Source organism: Phocoena sinus, chromosome 16 (genome assembly GCF_008692025.1).
Source record: "Phocoena sinus isolate mPhoSin1 chromosome 16, mPhoSin1.pri, whole genome shotgun sequence".
NCBI lineage: Eukaryota > Metazoa > Chordata > Mammalia > Artiodactyla > Phocoenidae > Phocoena > Phocoena sinus.
The window spans coordinates 38813192-38827382 of NC_045778.1; positions in this window are offsets into that span (position 1 = coordinate 38813192).

The following is a 14191-nucleotide window of genomic DNA, read 5'->3' on the forward strand; positions in this document are numbered from 1 at the left end:
TAAACAGTATTTACAGATACTATTAAAAATCCCAGTCTTGGGGCTATCTTGAAGAAAAGATGAGATAATGCATATTAAGTGCTTATCACAAAACCTGATACACATTTTACCCATTCATTGTCCAAATTATGGAGACCTGCCTTTACCTCCTTGTTGCTGCAATGAACACCTTCCTATACATTCCCTTAAGAACCTATGTGGAAAATTTTCTGGAATATATAACAGGGTGCTGAATTGCTGGGTCATGGGTCTGTGTATACTTAACTTGACTCAGCAGTGTTACATTGCTTCTTGATTCTCCATTCCCATAAACAGTGCAAGAGAATTTTTAAATCTTCATATCCCAGCCAACTCTTGGCAGTGTCTGGTCATGTAATTTTTGCCAGAATAACAGATGCAATGTCATATCATTGTTTTAGTCCACGTTTCTCTGCTTATCAATGATTTGTATCTCATGTTGTTTGTTAGTTTGGGGGGCTTCCTGCTGCACTTGTCTTGCATTTTTCTCTTGTTTATATACAAGAGTTCCTGGAAGAGGAACATATACATCCGAGGTTCAAACCGCCATCTACTTTCCCATGGATTACTGCAACAGCCCCTAACCGGCCTTCTTGCTTCCACATTTGCACCCCTGAATTTTAATCTCAACACACTAGAGTTTTCCTTGTGGAACACCAATTCAAATCATGTTGCCCCTCTGCTCAAAACCCTGAAATGACTTCACTCAAAGTAAAAGGCAAAATCCTAACATTTGCTTCTAAGGCTCATTATCTCATTTCAAATATTTCGTGCATGCTACCACGCTTCATGAAGAAAATCAGAAAACTAAAAGAAATATGTAACGTAATACTCTTGGCGTTAATTAAAAGCACTGGCCCATACAACTACAACATACATTTCACAAGAACTCATTCAAATACATATTGAACACATTCAAATACATATCAAACACATTAATATGGTTGTCTAGGGGAGGGGATTGAGGGATGCAGATATGGGGTAATTAAATGATTGTCCATACCAATACTGATAGGGTGCCAGAATGGACTAATATAATTAACTTTATCCTGCACCTAAAGCCCCCCCCCAAAAGAATTGTTTATTTAGAGATATTTTAAAGTCCATATGGCCAAGGACCATATCTGTTTTCTATTGTATCCCCAGCACTTAGCATAGTGCCCAACTCATAGCATGTTTTCAGTAAATATTTGTTGAATGAAGGAGTAAGTGGACACTTAACTTGGACCCTGAAGGATAAGTAAGAGTTTCTCTGATGCAGAAGGGCTGGGTTCATTGGGAGTTCTTTGATTAAAAGCACCAGAAAATTATCTGGCTGGCTTAAGAAAAAGGAATTGATGGGAAGGTTGTCTAAAGGACAACTCAGAATCACAGGAAAACTGGAGAATTAGTCTCAGGGAGCAGGGCTGAGCCAGAAATGGACTGACTCTTCAAGGCTCTTATGATGTTCAAGATTCAAATTCCAAGAAGAGAGATGCTAAATGATCTGGCTTGGCCTGAAGGGGGGAAGAGGGGACCTGGAGCCACCCATATGAAACACACATGGATTGAGAAGAACGGCAGATGGTTTATGGGAGGCAGGTAGCACAAGAAATAGGAGTGGATGCTGGGAAAGAACAAATCAGCACACGTGCACAGAAGACCTCCAGCAGGAAAGCACCATATGCAAAAGCAGAGTTGGATGAAGGGCCAGAGGAATGGTAACTGCCTGGATGCACACAGGGAACTGGTGGCCTAGGCCAGGTGACACTGGGCTTTGTCTACCATGTCAAGGGGTTTGGACTCTATTTAGTAGGGTATTGGATACCAGCAAGATTTTAAGCTGTGAGGGACATGGTCAGATTTGCTTTTTAGAAAGATTTCTGTGGCACCTGGAGGGAAGATGGAGTAGTAAAAGGTGAGAGCAAAAATATATCTAGGTGAGAGGCAATAATGCACTGGCTGGCAGTAGAGGTAGAGAGTGAGGGACAGATTTAAGAGACATTTAGGAGTCAGCTCCATTGGGTGTAATGGTTGACCAGGCATGAGTGGTGAGTGCAACGATAACTCACAGATTTCTGGCTTTAGTGACTGTGGAAATTCTCAGTGAGCTGCAAAACAGGAGATGCAGGTTGGGAAGAACAACAGAAAAAGTATACAAGTTGGAGCCACCAATGAGCCACTTAAGAAAGATGAAGAGTATGACATGGAACAGCAGGCAGGAACAAAACCCTAGCAAATCAATAGGCTTCAGAACCTCCCATTTGCCCACAGTGGTCTTCAGAGTCAGGAGAGGAAACACAGAGCCATGGAGAGAGACTCACACCATGGAGGGAAGCTGAGTCGCTGAAGGGGCTGGGCGGGGCAGTGAACGGAAACAGCTGCTGTAGGAGCCTTTTAGCCTAATTGATGCTCTGCTAATTACATTGATTAAAGCAAACATTTGGGGCAATTAAGACTCCCATGAGGATGTCTGCCATTCTCAGAAGACTGAGAAGCCTTGAGGCATGGCTATGGGCTCTGCAAAGATCTTCAGAAGCAGAAACCTTCCTTTTCTTCTCTCTCTGACAGAACATGCATGCAAGTTTGTATTTATTCTGGTTGTATAGACTTTAGAATTTAAATAATACAGAAGGATACAGAGCAAAATGTGAAAATCTCCCTTCCACCTGCCTCAGCTTCACTTTTCTCCCCCTCCAGAAATTACTGGCCACAGCTGGGTGAACATCTTTACAAAACTGTCTATGTATTTATTTAAGTCTACTTGTACAAATACACATTTATAAAAACATAAAATGCATCCACTAGACTGTAGTTCTGCAATTTGCTTCCTTTTTTCAATTGTCTTAAAGATCTTTATTTTAATTTCAGTACATGTAGGATCACCTATTTCTTAATGGGTATATTGCATTCATTGTAGGGGTGTGTAATTATTATATTTAACTTCTTTTGCATTGAACAGACATTTACAGCAAAAAAAAAAAGTCCTTCCACGTATATCCTTTAGCACGTGTGCAACTATTTTGGCAATACTGATTCCTAGAAGAAGTGTAACACTGGGTTAAGGGAAATGGATGTTTTAATTTTTAATAGCTACTGTCTTCAGTAAGACCATTCCAATATGTGTCCCCATTAACATTTGAGAGTTCCCACTTTCTTACATCCTTGCCAAGACTTGTTATTATCAGTCTTTTTAATTTGTGGCACTATGATAGATGAAAAACAACTGTTTAGTTTGTATAAAACTGGTAAGTGCAGTTGAGAACCTTTTAATGTTTATTTTGTATTCCTCTTCTGTGAACTGCCTAATCATTTTCTTTGCGCATTTTTCTATTGGGTTGTTTTCATCTTTCTTATTGATTCATCTAAACTCTGTATATATTCTGGATAAGAACACTTTGGTATGTCATAAATACTGAAAATATTTATTTCCCCCCAGTCTGTCACTTGTCTTTTAACTTTGTTTATAGATGTTTTAGCCATATGGTAATTAACACTTGTCATGGGCTGAATTGTGTCTCCCACCACCAAATTCATATGCTGAAGTTCTAACGCCCAATACTCAGAATCGTAATAATCATATTTGGAGATAAGATCTTTAAAGATCTTGGCTATTAAGTTAAAATGAGGTAGTTAGGGTGGGTATTATAAGTACTTATAAGAAAAGAAATTTGGACACAGACATCTTTACACACAGAGGTAAGACCATGTGAAAACTGAGGGAGAACGTGGCCATCTGCAAGCCAAGGAGAGAGGCCTCAGAAAAAACCAACCCTGATGACACCTCGATCTTAGACTTCTGGCCTCCAGAACTGTGAGAAAATTAATTTCTGTTGTTTAAGCCCCCCTGTCTGTGGTACTTTGTTACGGTGGCCTTAGAAATGAATACGGTGCTTTTGTTGGAGGCTCCATTCCTTAATTTGAGAACCACTCAGGACTCCAGGGTTTTCCCTCAATTCCAGCTTCTCCTGGGTCAGGGCTCCTTCTGTCCCCAGGTGGGGTAGGGATGGCCCCATTTTACCCTCTCATACAGCTCCTCGCTAAAGTCTGCTTACAGTTGACAAGTATATTTCTTTTGTTCTTTCCTCTCCCATCTCATTATATTATTATTTTGAAGAGAGATTACCGAAAGGACAGATCATCACTCAGAGGCAAATACCCTTAGCTTTGGGGTAGATTTTATCTTCACTTTTAAAAATACATCTTTTACAAACACAGTTGAGATAATATGTTATTTACTTAACAGGACAACTTAAGCATTGCCCATGTTTTAAAATATTTATAAACCTGGTTTTAATGACTGCAAGTATATAATGATATATCTTGAGTGTTTCCTCTAGCACGATTTTTTTTCCAACACAAGCCATTCTCTGTCTGTGGCCTCTGACCAGACTTCACACTGCTCGCTTTGTTCCCACCATGATTATTGCTCCCACCACAGTGCCAGGTTATGTGCTAAGCACTTAACAGGTGTCATCCCATATATTCTTTTTTTTTTAAATTTATTTATTGTTTTTTGGCTGCGTTGGGTCTTTGTTGCTGAGCACGGGCTTTCTCTAGTTGCGGCGAGCGAGGGCTACTCTTCGTTGTGGTGCGTGGGCTTCTCGTTGCAGTGGCTTCTCTTGTTGCAGTGGCTTTTCTTGTTGCAGAGCATGGGCTCTAGGCGGCGCGTGGGCTTCAGTAGTTGTGGCATGTGGGCTCAGTAGCTGTGGCTCACGGGCTTAGTTGCTCCGTGGCATGTGGGATCTTCCTGGACCAGGGCTCAAACCCGTGTGCCCTGCATTGGCAGGTGAATTCTTAACCACTGTGCCACCAGGGAAGCCCCATCCCATATATTCTTTACAACAACTGAGAGATGAGGAAACTGCCACTTGCAGTGGTCACTTATAGATGTAGATGGAGGCAGAGTAACACTCTGTGTATCAATAAAGAAATATCAGTGTAGAACTCTGCGATTTCCAGCTCCAGTCCCAACACTCGTTCAGTGGAACTAAAAGCTGAACACTGATTGAGGTGCTGATATTTGCACAGGGTCACAGAACACAGCCAGATGAAGAAGTCTTGTTACCCAAAAACTGGGTTTGCCTCTTGGTGGATGTGGAGCCAAAAGACACAGCCAACCCAAAGAGCAGGGGAAGGAAGGATTTTATTACTTGTAATGAGTAAGGAGAACTCCAGGGATATTTGCCAAAGCTATGTCTCCCAGAATAGCAAAACTGGGGAAGATTTAAGCTAGGGGGGCATACATATTCATGAAGGGGATTGAGCAGAGGAGAATTCAGCATAGAATTGAGGCAAAGTTTAACAGAGTCTGGGCTCTGGTTGATTGACATCAGGAGGGTCAGCAAAAGCCAGCATCGTCATTCCTTAGGGTCTAGTTATTCTGCTGGTTGAGTGCTTGATGGGGTTTGGATCCTTGGATCCTGCAAAATAGCTCAAGGATGTGCTTCAGGCTAATCTTTACCTTTGAAACATAACTGGGAGCCTTTACAACTGATTTATTGTCTCCAATATGGTTAAGTTATTTCCCTGGTCTGGTAATAGCTGCTTATTCTTGCATTCTTTGTTCCTTTAAAATCATTAAATACCGAGGCCTATTCTTTTGCAAGGGCAAGCTTGTGGCCAGGCTTAGATCACAAAATGGCTTGGGCCTAAAACAGCTACTCTTATGTCAAGAAAGCCATGCCTGGTTCTCTTCCTCCAGGGACCTCCCTACCCTATCCGGCTACAGCCTGGTCTCCTGTCTCTTCACCCTGGCTCTTTCCATGCCCCAGGCTGCTCTCTCACATGCTTCACACCCACTCCTAGAGAGGGCACAACCCAGGAGGCCCCAGCTCCCAAGGACTTCTCCAGACAAGCCTCTACCCCAGGGAAGTTCAACTTCCCACCTTCTCCAAACTCTCTCCTTTTGGCGCTTGTTGGGTGGTGAACTATAGATGAAAGCTTCATTAATTCAAGTTCCAATAGCTCAGAATCAGTGTAGGATCATTCATTCTCAAGATACATTCATATTAACCTTAACAATCTACGTTCATGTTTTTTTTTTCTTGTACATGGTTGTTTTATAGCAAACTTATTAAAATCAGTGATATGGAAAAGGAACACTTTAAACTTCTTATTTTGAGATAATTCTATATTCATTTGCAGTTGTAAGAAATAACACAGAGAGATACTGTGTACTCCACCCAGTTTCCCCCAGTGGTAACATCTTGCAAATCAATATCATAACCAGGGTATCAACATCTTCTATCAATACAGCCAATATATAGATCATTTCTATCACCAGGAGAATCCCTTATGTTACCCTTTTACAGCCACATTTGGTGTTGTCACTTTTTTTTTTGAAATTTTAGTCTTTCTGATAGGTTTCTAGTGATATCTCATTATGGTTTTATTTTGCATTTCTCTGACAGCTAATGAACATCTATCTTTTCATGTGCTTGTTTCCATCTGTGTAGCTTCTTCAGTGAAATGTTCATGTCTTAAAGCCCCTTTCTAATTGAATTGTTTTTTTTTTTAACTGTTGAGTTTTCTTTATATATTCTAGATACTAGTCCTTGAGCATATGTGGTATGCAAATATTTTCTCCCAGTCTGTAGTTTCTTTTCATCCTCAAAACAGGATCTTACATTGAACTAAAGTTTTCAATTCTGATGAAGTCCAATTTATTAATTTTTCATTTATGGCTTGTGCTTTGGTTTTCAGTCTAAGAACTTTTTGCCTAGCCCTAGATCCTGAAGATTTTCTCCTCTATATTTTTTTCAGAGTTTTTGGGTTTTACATTTTACATTTAAACCCATCATCCATTTTGAGTTAATTTTTGTTTAAGGGGTGAAACTTAGGTTGAGCTTCATTTTTTTTTTTTTGCCTACAGATGCCCAATTGCTCCTGCACTATTTGTTGAAAAGGCTATCCTCCCTCTATTGAATTGATTCTATACCTTTGTCCAAACTCAGTCAGGCAAGTTTGTATGGCTCTATCCCTGGGCTGTGCTTTATTGAGATATAATTCCCATACCATACAACTCACCCATTTAAAATGTACCATTCAATGGTTTTTAGTAAATTCCCAGAGTTGTGCAAACCATCACCACAATCAATTTTGGAACATTTCATCACCCCCAAAAGAAACCAAAAGGGGAACTTTTACCACCTTAAGAAAAACAAATGGTTCCAAGACCTATGGCTTTTAAAAAATTGCCTGTGGGTTCCCTAAAGTGGAGAACAGGCCTCCTCTGATAAGCCGGTGACGTGTCAGTAGCCTGATCATAGGTCTGGAGGGGTCAGCTCCACCAGAAGCACTTCGACAAGCTCCCCAAGTCACAGCTGCCTCCCCCAGACCTTACTTGCTCCCAGCATTGGGACTTGGCTGCCAACTCCCAGAGGACAGGCCAGAGTTTTCATCCTGGGAAGATGGACCTGCTGCTGCCAAGCCTCTGCATTACCACCAGTTCCTCCTCCAGCTGGCCCTTTACACTCCGACCCAGGCCAGGTGGCGCGGGCACAAAGACTGGGGTGATTTGGGCTTTTGTTTGGAGCAGCTGGATGCAGATGCAAGTTCAGTCCCCAAACCCATGCAGGCTCCTCCCAGCAGCATCGGAAGCCCCCCTCCTCCCAGAGCAAGCCCCCGGGAGATCACAGCCTGGCTATTGGAAGGACATAAACATCCATTCCAGGCATTGCTATCCCTCCAGGCTCTGACACCTGCCGCTGGGCCTGGCTCAGGCACACCTGTCCGGTCACCTCACAGGCAGCACTTCAGGTCCCTCTGTCCCAGCTCTCCGGGTCTGATGAGCTTCTGCTCCTCAGGGTCCTTTTCGGCAAGGTCCTGCGACAGTCCCCTCCTGGGGGGCGGGGTCCAGAGGGCGTGGGGAGCCTGTGCCGACAGCTGGGCTCCCAGCCCACCCACTCATCATCACCACCACACCTGCCATACTGGGTGTAGACTCCGCCTGGTAGGCCTCTGGCAGGCAAACCACTGTCTTTCCGGATGACCTCAGGGACGCCGCTTGCGTGCTGGCTTTCGGTGGGCCAGCCGATATCAGTCGGTGGAAGCGGGAGCTTGGGGAGTCCCTCGTGGGATGGGGTGGGGAGGTAAGAGGGCCTTTGGGCTGGGGCCCTGAACCATGAGTAACCGTTTTACAGACCCTGGACTTGGTGAGCAAGAAGAAGCCACAAGAGAAAGCGCCGGGGCGGCGACCTTGCCTGGTTGTTTAAGGGATGCATGGTCGCTTTCTGGAGCGGGGGTTCTGGAGAAGGTAGAGAAGGGAGGGGAGGCTGCAAAGGCAGGTTGGGGCCAGACATGCCTTCCCCACGCGTGTGGAGGGACGCGATCCAGGACACAGCTGCACAAGGACCCAGCAGCGGGGACCTGGGCCAGAGTCCCGCACGACCGTTGGGGCGCTGCGTGGGGCCTGCCTCGGGCTCCCCCTGGCGGGGACATCCCGCGGTGCGCCTCGGGGAGGACCCAACGTCTGGGCTATAAAAGACCCTTTCGGCATTTCCGTGTCCGCCTCTTCCCCCTCCTCACTCCGCCCACACCAAGCGCGCCGGGCCGAGAACTCCCGTCTAAGGAGGCTCTGAGCCCGGGCATAGCTTTGCTGCAGACGCTCGGCTAAGCAGCCTCACGTCTCTCCTGCCAGAGCCGGGCCCCGCGCCACACTTGTTCTGAACTGTAGGGCGCCGAGCTCTTTGGAGGTGGGGGCAGGAAGGCGCCAATCCTTTGCTGAAATGGGCGCCTGGGGGGCGGGCGTGCGCCCACTCCTGGTGAGCTTCATCAAGGAGTATCCGGGGAAATCCAGTCCAGGCCCCTTATGTGGGGAGACACGGCCAGCGCCGAGGGAAAGCCGCGACTCTCTCAAGAGGGGCCACAGTTTCCTGTAAAATGGAGACAGGCAGCTTGAAATCCCACACACCAGGTGAGCACTTGCGTATGCGGGTCCCTCCCAGGCAGAGAGAAAAACAGCCCGACCGTCAAGCTCGCCCTCCTGGGGACTCGGGTGGAGGACGGATGTATCAGGGAGGGCTTCCTGGACAAGAAGGAAAGAATGTTGGACTGAAGGGGAGTGTTGTGGGCAAAGGCTTGGAGGGCGAGTAAGAGTCGGGCAGGTCTGAGGAGGTGGTCTGGGGAAGTGGTGGTGGGTGGTTCTCCGCGGTGGGGCATCTAGTGCTCCAGAGCAGGAGTCAGAACGGAGACCTCAGACGGGCCCGATGGAACAGCTTCTAAGGTTCTATCTGATATTTGAGTCCTCAGAGTTGTGTGGAGCCTCTTCAGGGTTCAGGTAGGGGACGTGGTCAGAGTTTTTCTAGAAAAAAATCGTTCTGGAAGGTGGTGGAGGACTGGTAGGAAACAAGGCAGAGGCAAGAAGAAAGCCCCCCAATCAAGGAGAGAACCAGTAAGGCCTGTGAACTGCAGTTGTACCAGTGGGGCCTCGGGAAGAGCAACCCGTGGCAGGGTATTATGGGAGTGGGATCAGCTGGGCTGCGGGGAGTGGGATCAGCTGGGCTGCGGGCAGTGGATAGTGATGAAGAGTCAGGTGTGCATCCCAGGCCCCTGGAGGTGTCCCCAAGTCCCCTCATGCCTCTGAGAGACGGTTACCACCTTTTAGGAAGCCCTGCCTCATGCTCCTCTGGGCCATAATATTCTTTGAGGCCAAGAGAATTGTGTTTTCTCATTACCCTTGGAGAACTACTATGAGCTCAGTGGGGGGAGAGACCCAAGCAGTCCCTGCCTTCATGGTGGTTTCAGAATGTATGGGTCCCTCTCAGCAGGTTCATAGAGCTCTCAGCCCTGAATATGCAGAGAAGGCAAAACAGAGAAACCAAAAGAATAAAACAGAAAGAAATAACACTGAAGTGGTTAACAAATTAGAAGGCAGGCACTCTTAGCTGAGTTGCATTTTAGAGTCGAGATTTTTTTTTAATTGTGATGTCAATAAATACTCATTATAGAAAAGTTTGAAAGCACAAAAAATTATAAGAGGAAGAATATTCATATCCTTTCACTCAAACTCAACCACTTAGTTTAGTTTATCATTTACAGTTTTCCTTTCTATCTTTCTTCCTTATATAGTTTTCAAACTTCTAACACAGTTGTGGTTAGATTGTCTTCACAACTTGCAGAGTGTCTTCTCACTTAAGAATATCTCTAAGGGATCTTTGTTTTGTTGCTTCCTTAATCCCCACCTACAGATTTCTTAAGGCTTTTAAATGGTAACATCTCATTCTATGTAGGATCTGAATATTAAAATGTTCTCACTTTTTTTTTTTTTTTTTTTTTTTTTTTGCGGTACGTGGGGCTCTCACTGCTGTGGTCCCTCCCACTGTGGAGCACAGGCTCCGGACGCCAGCGGCCATGGCTCACGGGCCCAGCCGCTCCTGCGGCATGTGGGATCCTCCCGCACCGGGGCACGAACCCGGGTCCCCTGCATCAGCAGGCGGACCCCCAACCACTGCGCCACCAGGGAAGCCCTGTTCTCACTTTCTTAAACCTCTAGTAACCAACAGGAATTGTGCTACTGAACACACAGAAGAGACTCTCCTTATACAGTGCAAAAATGATTAGAAAAAAAGAATGATGACAATTTGGCCATGACATCACCCAAGTTCTGCTTCCAGATGTCAGATAGACACTGATCTACTCCATGCAATTGATCTGAATGAATTTTCAATGTACATTATGATCAACTAATTGTTTCCAATGCTACCTTGCCATTTAATCTTGTTTTTAGCTGAAAATCCATCTTCAAAAGGACACATTATTTGCTATTCATAAGCTGCTTATAATAGCAAAAGGAGATACAGCACTCTTAGCTAATTTCTGGGTGAAATGTGTGAGATCTTTAACTAAGGGATTCTTCCCAAATGCTGAAGTATTTAGGCTTCTTCTTGGAAAGAAAAAAACCAAAAAGAAACAATGTGCTCCCAAAGAACTTAGGTTTAGTGTGTGTGTGTGTGTGTGTGTGTGTGTGTGTGTGTGAGTGTGTGTTTCCCTAATGTGGATCATAAATGGTTATTTTATTTGGACCTCAGGTGTACAGAACTGGATTAATCGCAATCCTTGGTTCATAACACAGTCTCATTTTGGCAAACACTTTGTTTGGATATTTAATTTAGTTATTTTTATTTTACTTTTTGGCCATACCACACGTCATGCAGGATCTTAGTTCCCCAACCAGGGATTGAACCTGTGCCCCCGGTAGTGGAAGCGCAGTCTTAACCACTGGACCACAACAGAAGTCCCAATTTAGTTATTTTTAACATTGTGAAAAGCAAACTAAAAGCTAAGACCTTGACAAAATTTATTTCTAACCATATAGTCTCTGCCTCCTTCACCCTATCTCCCTGTTTCTGCAACTCCCAAAATTGTTATGCTCAACCATGTTTCATAATTCCCTTGTTTTTCTTTTTATAGTTTTTTCCTGCATTTATGTGTATTCCTTATATTTTTTATTTTAATTTTTGAAGGGTATTTTAGTTTTATGAAAAGGCTATCATGCAGAATGAGACCTTTTGGGACTTATTTTTTCACTTAATCTCATCCACAACGTTATATATCTTTGTGGTTTATTCTGCTGTATATAACACTTTGTTGTTTTGCTTTTCAAAAATCTGTTCCTTTGACGGGTAAAAAAAAAAAACAAAAAGAATATCTCTAAGGCATTTCCCATTATATAACAAACTTTCCCAGGTCACCTTAAATATCGCAGGGTTGAACAGGTCACCCCAATCCTGGCCTGCCAGGTTCAGCTTAATCCCTGACGCCTAAACTCCAGTAAATCTACAAATTATGAATGCAGTGCCACTTGGTTTACTTGTGTTTTGCATTATAACAGAATTTAAGAAACCTGGCTTCCAAGTGCTCATTAATCCTTGTTTTTTTTTCCTGGAAAAGATTTGGGCAACTCTAAGCACAGTGACTTAGAAACTACAGCAGTATAAATAACTTCCAGAGGAAGCAAGGATGAAGTATGGGCTGAGGTTAGTTAATAAGATTGGGATAGTGTCTTGTATTATATGAAGTGTGTGGCTTAGATGGCGAGTGACCCTAGGGAATAATCAGTGCCATTCTAGGTTGTGTTCACATTGATCTCATAAGGAAGAACTGAGCTATTGAGACATGGTTGGAGAGAGACATTGTCTCATTATTTAAACTGCACCAAAAAAAAAGAGTTTGCAGCATAGTCTCAGTGGTTGACCCAGGAGAGGGAAGGAGGTATTTGTCATTATTCACACTGTGAATCACAGCTAGAAAGAGGGGCTCTGCTGACCTTTAAGGAAACCTTAGGAACAGGCCTTATGTTTTGAGCTCAGAGACCCAGGAGCACAAGTGTTCAACATCTTCCAGGAATTGGGCTCCATCATTGCCTGGGTCCTTGCTCTTCAGGGTGCGGGGTGGGGGGGGGGGGGGTCTGCAAACCCATTGGCATCACCTGGGAGCTTATTGGCATCACCTGGGAGCTTATTAGTAGCCCCTACCCAGATCTACTGAATCAGAATCTGTATTTAAAGAATCCCCAGGTGATATGCACGTTCAATTTGAGAAGCACTGCTCTCTGTACCATCTAGAATCCTTCAGCTTTTTTCCTTCAGAAAAATTAGACCCTGGGTAAGGCTGTCAATAAAAAGGATGTTTAAAGGGGACCAACTTTGTGGCTTAACTTTTTCTTTTTAACTGAAGTATAGTTGATATACAGTGTTGTGCTAGTTTTGGGTGTACAGCAAAGTGATTGAGTTATATGTATATACATATATCTTTTTTTTTCAAATTCTTTTCCCTTATAGATTATTACCAAGTGTTGAGTATACTTCTCTGTGCTATACAGGAGGTCCTTGTTGGTTATCTATTTTATATGTAGTAGTGTGTATCTGTTAATCCCAAACTCCTAATTTATCCCTCCCCTGCCCCCTTCCCCCATTCTCCTTTGGTAACCATAAGTGTGTTTTCTTTGTGGGTCTATTTCTGTTTTGTCTGTAAGTTCATCTGTATATATATTTTTAGATTCCACATATAAGCGATGTCATATGATATTTGTCTTTCCCTGTCTAGCTCACTTCACTTAGTATGATAATCTCTAGGTCCATCCATGTTGCTGCAGATGGCATTATTTCATTCATATATATGATGGAATATTGGATAAAGAGGTATTCTTTATACATTCATCTGTTGATGACACTTAGGTTGCTTCCATGTCTTGGCTATTGTAAAGAGTGCTGCAGTGAACGTTGGGGTGCAAGTATCTTTTCGAATTATGGTTTTCTCTGGGTATATGCCCAGGAGTGGGATTGCAGGATCATAGGGTAGCTCTATTTTTAGTTTTGTAAGGGACCTCCACTGTTTTTCATAGTGGCTGCACCAATTTACATTCCCACCAACAGTGTAGGAGGGTTCCTTTTTCTGTACACCCTCTCCAGCATTTATTAGTTGTAGACTTTTTAATGATGGCCTTTCAGACCAGTGTGAGGTGATACCTCATTGTGATTTTGATTTGTATTTCTCTAATAATTTGTGATGTGGAGCATCTTTTCATGTGCATTTGGGCCATCTGTATGTCTTCTCTGGAGAAATGTCTATTTAGATCTTCTGTCCATTTTTTGATTAGGTGGTTTTTTTTTTTTTGATATTGAGCTGGAAGAGCTGTTTGTATATTTTGGAGATTAATCCCTTGTCAGTCTCATCATTCACAAATATTTTCTCCCATTCTGTAGGTTGTCTTTTTCCATTTTGTTAATGGTTTCCTTTGCTGTGCAAAAGCTTTTAAGCTTAATTAGGTCTCATTTATTTTTGTTTTTATTTCCATTACTCTAGGAGACAGATCCAAAAAGATATTGCTGTGATTTATGTCAGCGTATTCTGCCTATGTTTTCCTCTAGGAGTTTTATAGTATTTGGTCTTACATTTAGGTCTTTAATCCATTTTGGGTATGTATTTTTTTTATGGTGTTAGAGAATATTCTAATTTCATTCTTTTATGTGTAGCTGTCCCGTTTTCTCAGCACCACTTATTGAAGACACTGTCTTTTCTCCACTGTATATTCTTGCTTCCTTTGTCACAGATTAATTGACCATAGGTGCACGGGTTTATTTCTGGACTTTCTATCCTGTTCCATTGATCTGTATGTCTGTTTTTGTGCCAGTACCAGGGTGTTTTTATGACTGTAGTTGTTTGTAGTATAGTCTGAAGTCAGGGAGCCTGA